Source organism: Cheilinus undulatus, linkage group 9 (assembly GCF_018320785.1).
Source record: "Cheilinus undulatus linkage group 9, ASM1832078v1, whole genome shotgun sequence".
In the NCBI taxonomy this organism is placed as follows: domain Eukaryota; kingdom Metazoa; phylum Chordata; class Actinopteri; order Labriformes; family Labridae; genus Cheilinus; species Cheilinus undulatus.
In genome coordinates, this window is record NC_054873.1 from 52,162,315 (window position 1) to 52,173,131 (window position 10,817).

The following is a 10,817-nucleotide window of genomic DNA, read 5'->3' on the forward strand; positions in this document are numbered from 1 at the left end:
TGACTGACGAGACAGAGGTGTGACTAACGAGACAGAGGGGTGACTGACGAGACAGGTGTGACTAATGAGACAGAGGTGTGACTGACAAGAAACAGGTGTGACTAACGAGACACAGCTGTGACTGACGAGACAGAGGTGTGACTAACGAGACACAGGTGTGACTGACGAGACAGAGGTGTGACTGACGAGACAGAGGTGTGACTGACGAGACAGAAGTGTGACTAACGAGACACAGGTGTGACTGACGAGACAGAGGTGTGACTAACGAGACAGAGGTGTGACTGACGAGACAGAGGTGTGACTTACGAGACAGAGGTGTGACTAACGAGACAGAGGTGTGACTGACGAGACAGAGGTTTGACTGACGAGACAGAGGTTTGACTGACGAGACAGAAGTGTGACTGACGAGACATAGGTGTGACTGACGAGACAGAGGTCTGAATAACAAGACACAGGTGTGACTGACGAGACACAGGTGTGACTAACGAGACAGGTGTGACTAATGAGACAGAGGTGTGACTGACAAGAAACAGGTGTGACTAACGAGACACAGCTGTGACTGACGAGACAGAGGTGTGACTAACGAGACACAGGTGTGACTGACGAGACACAGGTGTGACTAACGAGACAGAGGTGTGACTGACGAGACAGAAGTGTGACTAACGAGACACAGGTGTGACTGACGAGACAGAGGTGTGACTAACGAGACAGAGGGGTGACTGACGAGACAGGTGTGACTAATGAGACAGAGGTGTGACTGACAAGAAACAGGTGTGACTAACGAGACACAGCTGTGACTGACGAGACAGAGGTGTGACTAACGAGACACAGGTGTGACTAACGATACACAGTTGTGACTAACAAGACACAGGTGTGACTAACAAGACACAGGTGTGACTAACAAAACACAGGTGTGACTGACGAGACAGGTGTGACTAACGAGACACAGAGGTATGACTGACAGAAGGGTGTGACTGACGAGACACAGGTGTGACGGGCGAGACAGAGGTGTGACTAACAAGACACAGGTGTGACTGATGAGACAAAGGTGTGACTGACGAGACAGAGGTGTGACTGACTAGAAACACGTGTGACTAACCAGACACAGGTGTGACTGACGAGACACAGGTGTGACTAACGAGACAGGTGTGACTAATGAGACAGAGGTGTGACTGACAAGAAACAGGTGTGACTAACGAGACACAGCTGTGACTGACGAGACAGAGGTGTGACTGACAAGACACAGCTGTGACAAAGGAGACACAGGTGTGACTAACCAGACACAGGTGTGACTGACGAGACACAGGTGTGACTAAGGAGACACAGGTGTGACTAACAAGACACAGGTGTGACTAACGAGACAGAGGTGTGACTAACGAGACAGAGGTGTGACTGACGAGACAAAGGTGTCTCACGAGACACAGGTGTGACTAACAAGACACAGGTGTGACTAATAAGACACAGGTGTGACTGACGAGACAAGATGTGACTAACGAGACACAGGTGTGACTGACGAGACAGAGGTGTGACTAACGAGACACAGGTGTGACTAATGAGACAGAGGTGTGAATAACAAGACACAGGTGTGACTAACGAGACACAGGTGTGGCTAACAAGACAGAAGTGTGACTGACGAGACAGAAGTGTGACTGACGAGACACAGGCGTAACTGATGAGACACAGGTGTGACTAAGGAGACACAGGTGTGACTAAGGAGACACAAGTGTGTGACTAATAAGACACAGGTGTGACTAACAAGACACAGGTGTGACTAACGAGACAGGTGTGACTAAGGAGACAGAGGTGTGACTGACAAGAAACAGGTGTGACTAACGAGACACAGCTGTGACTGACGAGACAGAGGTGTGACTAACGAGACACAGGTGTGACTGACGAGACACAGGTGTGACTAACGAGACAGAGGTGTGACTGACGAGACAGAAGTGTGACTAACGAGACACAGGTGTGACTGACGAGACAGAGGTGTGACTAACGAGACAGAGGGGTGACTGACGAGACAGGTGTGACTAATGAGACAGAGGTGTGACTGACAAGAAACAGGTGTGACTAACGAGACACAGCTGTGACTGACGAGACAGAGGTGTGACTAACGAGACACAGGTGTGACTAACGATACACAGTTGTGACTAACAAGACACAGGTGTGACTAACAAGACACAGGTGTGACTAACAAAACACAGGTGTGACTGACGAGACAGGTGTGACTAACGAAACAGAGGTATGACTGAAGAGAAACGGGTGTGACTGACGAGACACAGGTGTGACGGGCGAGACAGAGGTGTGACTAACAAGACACAGGTGTGACTGATGAGACAAAGGTGTGACTGACGAGACAGAGGTGTGACTGACGAGACAGAAGTGTGACTGACGAGACACAGGTGTGACTGATGAGACAAAGGTGTGACTAATGAGACAGAGGTGTGACTGACGAGATAGAGGTGTGACTAACAAGACACAGGTGTGACTGATGAGACACAGGTGTGACTAATGAGACACAGGTGTGACTGACGAGACACAGCTGTGACAAAGGAGACACAGGTGTGACTAACCAGACACAGGTGTGACTGACGAGACACAGGTGTGACTAAGGAGACACAGGTGTGACTAACAAGACACAGGTGTGACTAACGAGACAGAGGTGTGACTAACGAGACAGAGGTGTGACTGACGAGACAAAGGTGTCTCACGAGACACAGGTGTGATTACCGAGACACACATGTGACTAATGAGACAGAGGTGTATAACAAGACACAGGTGTGACTGACGAGACACAGGTGTGGCTAACAGGACACAGGTGTGACTAATGAGACACAGGTGTGACTAACAAGACACAGGTGTGACTAACAAGACACAGGTGTGACTGACGAGACACAGGTATGACTGACGAGACAGAGGTGTGACTGACGAGACAGAAGTGTGACTGACGAGACACAGGTGTGACTCACGAGACAGAGGTGTGACTAATGAGACAGAGGTGTGAATAACAAGACACAGGTGTGACTAACGAGACACAGGTGTGGCTAACAAGACAGAGGTGTGACTGATGAGACAGAAGTGTGACTGACGAGACACAGGTGTAACTGATGAGACACAGGTGTGACTAACGAGACACAGGTGTGACTAACGAGACACAGGTGTGACTAACGAGACACAGGTGTGACTGACGAGACAGAGGTGTGACTAACGAGACACAGGTGTGACTAACAAGACAGAGGTGTGACTGACGAGACAGAGGTGTGGCTAACAAGACACAGGTGTGACTAATGAGACAGGTGTGACTAATGAGACACAGGTGTGACTGACGAGACAGAGGTGTGACTAACGAGACACAGGTGTGACTGACGAGACAGAGGTGTGACTGACGAGACAAAGGTGTGACTGACGAGACAGAAGTGTGACTAACGAGACACAGGTGTGACTGACGAGACAAAGGTGTGACTGACGAGACACAGGTGTGACTAAGGAGACACAGGTGTCTAACGAGACACAGGAATGACTAACAAGACACAGGTGTGACTAACGAGACACAGGAGTGACTGACGAGACAGAGATGTGACTGACGAGACAGAGGTGTGACTGACGAGACACAGGTGTGAATAACAAGACACAGGTGTGACTGATGAGACACAGGTGTGACTAATAAGACACAGGTGTGACTAACAAGACACAGGTGTGACTAACGAGACAGGTGTGACTAATGAGACACAGGTGTGACTGACGAGACAGAGATGTGACTGACGAGACAGAGGTGTGACTGACGAGACACAGGTGTGAATAACAAGACACAGGTGTGACTAACGAGACACAGGTGTGGCTAACAAGACACAGGTGTGACTGATGAGACACAGGTGTGACTAATAAGACACAGGTGTGACTAACAAGACACAGGTGTGACTAACGAGACAGGTGTGACTAATGAGACACAGGTGTGACTGACGAGACAGAGATGTGACTGACGAGACAGAGGTGTGACTGACGAGACAGAAGTGTGACTAACGAGACACAGTTGTGACTGACGAGACAGAGGTGTGACTAACGAGACAGAGGTGTGACTGACGAGACACAGGTGTGAATAACAAGACACAGGTGTGACTAACGAGACACAGGTGTGGCTAACAAGACACAGGTGTGACTGATGAGACACAGGTGTGACTAATAAGACACAGGTGTGACTAACAAGACACAGGTGTGACTAACGAGACAGGTGTGACTAATGAGACACAGGTGTGACTGACGAGACAGAGATGTGACTGACGAGACAGAGGTGTGACTGACGAGACAGAAGTGTGACTAACGAGACACAGTTGTGACTGACGAGACAGAGGTGTGACTAACGAGACAGGGGTGTGACTGACGAGACAGAGGTGTGACTAATGAGACACAGGTGTGACTAACAAGACACAGGTATGACTAAGGAGACACAGGTGTGACTAATAAGACACAGGTGTGACTAACAAGACACAGGTGTGACTAACGAGACAGGTGTGACTAATGAGACAGAGGTATAACTGAAAAGACACAGGTGTGACTGACGAGACACAGCTGTGACTGACGAGACAGAGGTGTGACTAACGAGACACAGGTGTGACTAACAAGACACAGGTGTCTAACGAGACACAGGTGTGACTAAAAAGACACAGGTGTGACTAACGAGACACAGGTGTGACTGACAAGACACTGGTGTGACTGACGAGACAGAGGTGTGCCTAACGAGACAGAGGTGTGACTGACGAGACAGAGGTGTGACTAACGAGACACAGGTGTGACTAATGAGACACATGTGTGACTAACGAGACCCATGTGTGATTAACAAAAGACAGGTGTGACTAACGAGACAGAGGTGTGACTGACGAGAGACAGGTTTAACCCTTACCGTGCATACACACCAAGCGCGAATGATTGTTCATTTCGCGCGTATGACATGCGCAAATCAACTGTTCGCGCGAACTCTCTGCCGAAAGACAAGAGGAGGGAGGGGCTTTCTTCTCCATATCCGGCATCAGTCAGTTGTCAATGGTGGAGCTGGACCACACGCAAGAGACAGCTGCTTTCTCTGCTGTCGAAATTCCATAACTGACGGACACTTGTCGTGTCTGGGTGTGTCAGATCCCCGGGAGACCCACACAGCTCGGAGAAGTCCTCCACCACCTTCTCCAGAAGCTTCGTCTGGATGACGGCAGCCGGTGCTGTTGTCAGCTAGCCCGGTTAGCCCCTGTTAGCTTGAATCAGTGCCGTGATATCACTCCAGGATATCAACTACAGACAATATCCTAGCTGCAGATACCTGTCCACCTGTCTCCAGTGAGCAATTATGCATGTTTTGTGGATTAGTTCATGTTTTAGTGGAAAATATTTTACAAAGTGCGACACATGAGAGGGGAGTCATAGCTGCAGGGTAGCCTGTCTGTATGAGTCTGTGGTCATTACAGAGCTCCACTGAAAGGTCACTGATTATGTCTGTTGTATGAGGACATACTGAAGTTACAGAACTTGTCTTTGATCCATATCTCATCACAGCTCACCACACTATGTATATACACTGCCTGGCCAAAAAAAAAGTCACCACCTGGATTTGACTAAGCAAATAGGTACGAACCTCCTATTGGATAATTACTGCATGGGCGATTATCTTTCAGCTGGAAACAAGTTATTTAACCCCAGCTGATGCAATGAGTAACTTCTCATTTCTTAAACAATGGATTTTTTCTTCCCTAATGGCACGGGCATATTCCAAGATGACAACGCCAGGATTCATCGGGCTCAAACTGTGAAAGAGTGGTTCAGGGAGCATGAGACATAATTTTCACACATGCATTGGCCACCACAGAGTCCAGACCTTAACCCCATTGAGAATCTTTGGGATGTGCTGGAGAAGGCTTTGTGCAGTGGTCAGACTCTCCCATCATCAATATTAAAATTAATGCAACACTGGATGGAAATAAATCTTGAGACATTGCAGAAGCTTATCGAAACAATGCCACAGCGAATGTGTGCTGTAATCAAAGCAAAGGCGGTCCAACCAAATATTAGAGTGTGTGACTTTTTTTGGTGGCGACTTTTTTTTTTGGCCAGGCAGTGTATATGTATACAGACACGTGTGTGCTGTTGTATGTATTTTTAAAGCACATAAACACCCTAATGCAGTGATTTATAAATTAAAATCACATGTCAAGGAGTCGACAAGCTACCTTCATACACCTTTCTTTGTTTCATTCACTTTGTAAAGTTCATCTGTATGACATAAAACTCTGAAAACCTCTGAGCTGCTTTCTGCTATTGTCTGGTCATTCAGGTGGAAATGACCATCTGCAGTTTCATTAACCACATTAAAGTAAACAGAGGCAGGAAATGATCTCACCCACATGAATGGAAAAATAAAAATGACTTGTAGATTTTACACACCACCATTACCAATTTACAGCAGAAGTCATGAGGACACGCATGTGCAGTCATGTACACATGTAATATTATAATGATGCTACTTCATGGTGACCCTCAGCTACAGTTTTCTCTGCTACTCAGTTACATTACATGTTTTTCTTGTGTTCTAGATATCTTCCACTGATGACTCCTTCAGGACCATTGCTAGCAGCTTCTGGCTCAGTGTTCCCTCCGTCTGCAAGATCATCCTGGATATAATCACTGCCATCTGGAAACGTCAAGGAGCAGTCCCATGGCAATTCACCATGTAGTGCAAAAAGCATCACATCACCACAGCTCTTTAAAGAGACAGCCACAGCAACAAACTTCCTGTACTTTTATATTTCATATAAACACCATAATAAAATGGTTTCAGTGCTTTGATACCTGTCCTATTATTATTATGAAATTATGAATGCTAATAGAACTATTCAGTAACTAGATTTATTTCTTGTTTGAAAGATACATTTCTCTAGGCAGCACACATAGGAAGTTAAAATAACTGGTAGCCTATTCTTAACAGAGTAATGTTCACAGATCCAGAAATAGCTCATCTATAAAGGTCTTGATACCAATAACACACTTTATCTACTGGGAAAAAGGAGGTAGATCCTGGGCTTCAGAATGAGTAATTATTAACTTAATGACAGGAAGCTCTTTACTTCAGATAAAACTATTTTAATCTAGGTTTAACAAGACAGCACCATGTATCAGGACAGCTGAATCTGTGGATGATTTTATGACTGAAATGTAGTACTTGTTTTAATTACCTTGGCAAGAGGCTAAATATATACAATACAGCAGTTTAAGATGGCTCCAATTAAGAAGTTTTTGACTGAAAGTTATCCCAGATTTACCAGCCAACCAAACATGAGCAATATTTAGACCTAAAATGATCATACAGTGCTGACACTGACATGAGTGTTAATGTTAATCAAATATCTACTCCATGATAATAAGAGAAACATGAGATTGTTACCTTAAAAAGTCCAACTATGATTGTTATTAAAAGACAATTTAATTTATAAAAAGGACAAACATTTAACATTTAAACAAACTTAAATCAATTTACAACAGAAACATAAAGGAGCTTGCTTGGAGGAGTTAAATGGAAGAGAGAGGAGATTAAAGTCTGGCTCGTTCCCTGCAGAGATATTTACCTCAGTTTGTAGAAACCAGAACTAGTCCTTAGGTTCCAGTTGTTCTAGATTAAGCAGAACAGTGCTATATTTATACATCAGTCTATGAATTTGAAGACAAATTTGTTCATCTGAAGCAGCAATCTCTGCAGGGAAGGAAGCAGACTTTCCATCCTCTCCACCTCCTGCTGCAGGTGGACTGGTCCTCAGGGCCTCCAGCAACATCCTCTCCACCTCCGTCAGCTGCTGTCTGGAGTCACTCAGGGGTCTCCTCCTTGGGGTCTCTGTAATGGAAACAACATATTTAGTGATACTATTGTAATTCATCAATAGAATACTACTAAGGAAATACACAGAAAAGGATCAGGTTGTGACATGAGAGGCAGCACTAGCTCTACCAAAGATAAACATACATGCATGAATTACATTATAAAATATCTGCTCTAAAGAAAGCTGTGATAGATTACTTCCCTCCTCCTTTAAAGTGCTCAGAATGATCAGTTTAATAACAAATCCATCATTTGTTGATTGATGTGGCTCTATTCATTGACATACCTGTGGGAACAGCAGCTGGAGTGGATGGGCCAGGTGTTGGAGGAGCAGAAGCAGCAGCAGGTAGTAGTGTTTCAGAGAGGAGTACATGATGTTCTGATAAAATACAGAAGTGTACATATGAACACAGTACACAGGTTCAGCTATGACACTATTTATATTCTTGTTTGTCCACAAAGTGGCAAAAGAAGACAACTCTCCATTAGTAGCCTATGAAGACATTTGTCCCTAAATATTTCCATGCTGTGTGTGCTGTCAACAAACTTTAAACCTCATCTGCTGGTCCTGATCTTCATGGAAGTCCTCTGCAGCCCGACTGTCCTCGACCCCCCTCTCCATGTTACTGCTCGTCCCCCTTTGGTGATGGAGGGTCCTGATGGCCCTGCCAACGACCCACTCCTCCACTCTGTCTCCTTTCTCCTCTTCTGCAAATACGTGTCCCTCTGTTTCTTCCATTTCCTTCATCATAACCCACCTGAATAAAACACACAACTGTCATAGAGACAAAATAAGGTCACTTCCTCCTCTCAACCTTCCTTCATTATCCGAGGACCAAGTTAAAGATCTCGAGCTTCCGATTGCTAAAGAGGAAATAATAAAGGTTATTAAACATCTTCCATCAGGCAATGCCCCAGGTTTAGATGGGTTTACCGCTGAGTTCTGTAAGGCTTTTCCTGGAGAACTGGCTCCATTCTTGCTCGATATGTATAATGAAGCCCTAGCCTTGGCTAAACTGCTCCCATCACTATCAGAAGCACTAATTTCTCTCATACTGAAAGGAGGTAAAGATCCACTTGACTGCAAAAACTACAGACCTATTAGTGTGATATCTTGTGATGGTAAAATCTTAGCTAAAATCCTTGCAAACAGGCTAGACAGGGTCATAACATCTTTAATCCACCCCGACCAGGCGGGGTTCATGCTGATAATGTGAGACGTTTCACTGATATCACGTGGATCCGACAGAGTGCCTCCTCCCTCTCTGCAGCCTTCTCTCTAGATGCTGAAAAGGCCTTCGATAGGGTGGAGTGGCATTATCTGTTCTCCACCCTAGAGACCTTTGGCTGTAGTAATAACTTTATAAATTGGATCAAACTAATCTATTCCCAACCCAAAGCCTCTGTCCTCACAAACGGGTTTATCTCTCCCTCATTTGGTCTCGGTAGGGGCACGAGACAGGGTTGTCCGCTTTCTCCACTTCTCCACCCTTTCCCTTGAGCCATTGGCTGAGGTCATCCAGCAGGACCCAGACTTCAAAGGCATCCAGTCAGGCCAAACATCCCATAAATTGATGCTATAGGCGGATGACATCCTCTTGTTTGTTTCTAAGCCAGAAAAATCCTTGCCATCCTTACTTAAAATAGTTGACAACTTTTCACAAATTTCTGGTTATAGGGTGAACTGGTCAAAATGTGAGGCAGTCCCTTTGACAGCATGTTGCCCTAAATCCCTCTTCCAAATGTGCAACTTCACTTATCCTCGGAAAGGCATGACATACCTGGGGATTACGTCCCCTCCAAGGTTGTCTGATTTTGTTAAGTGTAATTTTGAACCTTTGTTAGCAAAAGTACGGATCGACACAGAGCGTTGGGCCCCACTGTTTCTTTCTTTATGGGGTAAGGCTAATGTAATAAAAATGACCTGTGCCCCTAAATGTAATTACTTGCTGGAGGCCTCCCAGTTAAAATCTCACAGACATACTTTAAGCAATTTGACAGTATTTGCAACACCTTTCTTTGGAATAAGAAACGCCCGAAACTTAAATTACGGACACTACAGAGGCCAGTGGATCGTGGTGGGCTGGGAGTTCCTAACCTCCAGCTTTACCACCTTGCTTTCAGCCTCAAACACATGGTCCACTGGTTTCTACCTCCTGAGAGAGCCCCACCATGGTTCACTTTGGAGAGTGCTTTATGTAGCCCACTCTCTCCTGCATACCTCGTAACAGCTCAGCTACCTTCTGAAGTTAAGAAGCACCCAGTAATCTCACATCCACAGGGGGTCTGGAGGAGAGTTGCACAGAGTCTGAATGTTAACCCCTATCTATTAAGGTGCTGGGTGACCTTGATGACGAAGGAACACTGAGATCATTTAAAAACAAAACAAAAATATGACATCCCACAAAATCAGTTCTGGTGTTATTTACAGCTGAGACATCTGCTGATACAGACCTTTAGCTCAACCTCCTCAGCCCCCCCTAGTGTAGATATCTGGCACTGCATACTAAACATTTTTGGAAAGGGTCACGAGGCGGCAGCCTGTTATTCTATGACGCTCCAGTACTCTGAGAGTGATTTGTCAGCCCTTAGATCATGGGGAAGTGGATCTTCATGCTGATATCTCAGAGGAGAAATGGAATCTGATCATTAGAAATTCAAAAAGAAAATGTCAAGAGAACTCAAAACGAGAATAATTCAATTTAAGATGTTACATCGAGCCTATTGGACCTCTTCCAGGCTACATAGGGCAGGACTGCGGGGGGATGCGGGGTGTTGGAGGTGTTCTGTAAATAATGGAGACTTGATTCACATGCTATGGGGTTGCCCAAAAGTCCAAGAATTCTGGATTACTGTTCATAATTATATCAAAACAATTATTGGCCAGTACATCCCCTTTACTCCAAGTTTATATGTCTTGGGTGATCCTACTGTGTTGAAGGATTTAACTCCATCTAATGCCGAATGG

General features: G+C 45.4%; 1 long non-coding RNA gene across 1 annotated transcript; it reads right to left on the reverse strand.

Moving 5' to 3' along the window:
- Nucleotides 1-7,541: 7,541 nt before the first annotated feature.
- Nucleotides 7,542-8,459, reverse strand: LOC121514430. The gene is made up of 3 exons (XR_005992297.1): nt 8,404-8,459; nt 8,136-8,228; nt 7,542-7,864 (listed from the first exon to the last, which is right to left on the reverse strand). It is a non-coding gene; the product is annotated as an uncharacterized LOC121514430 (long non-coding RNA).
- Nucleotides 8,460-10,817: the final 2,358 nt, after the last annotated feature.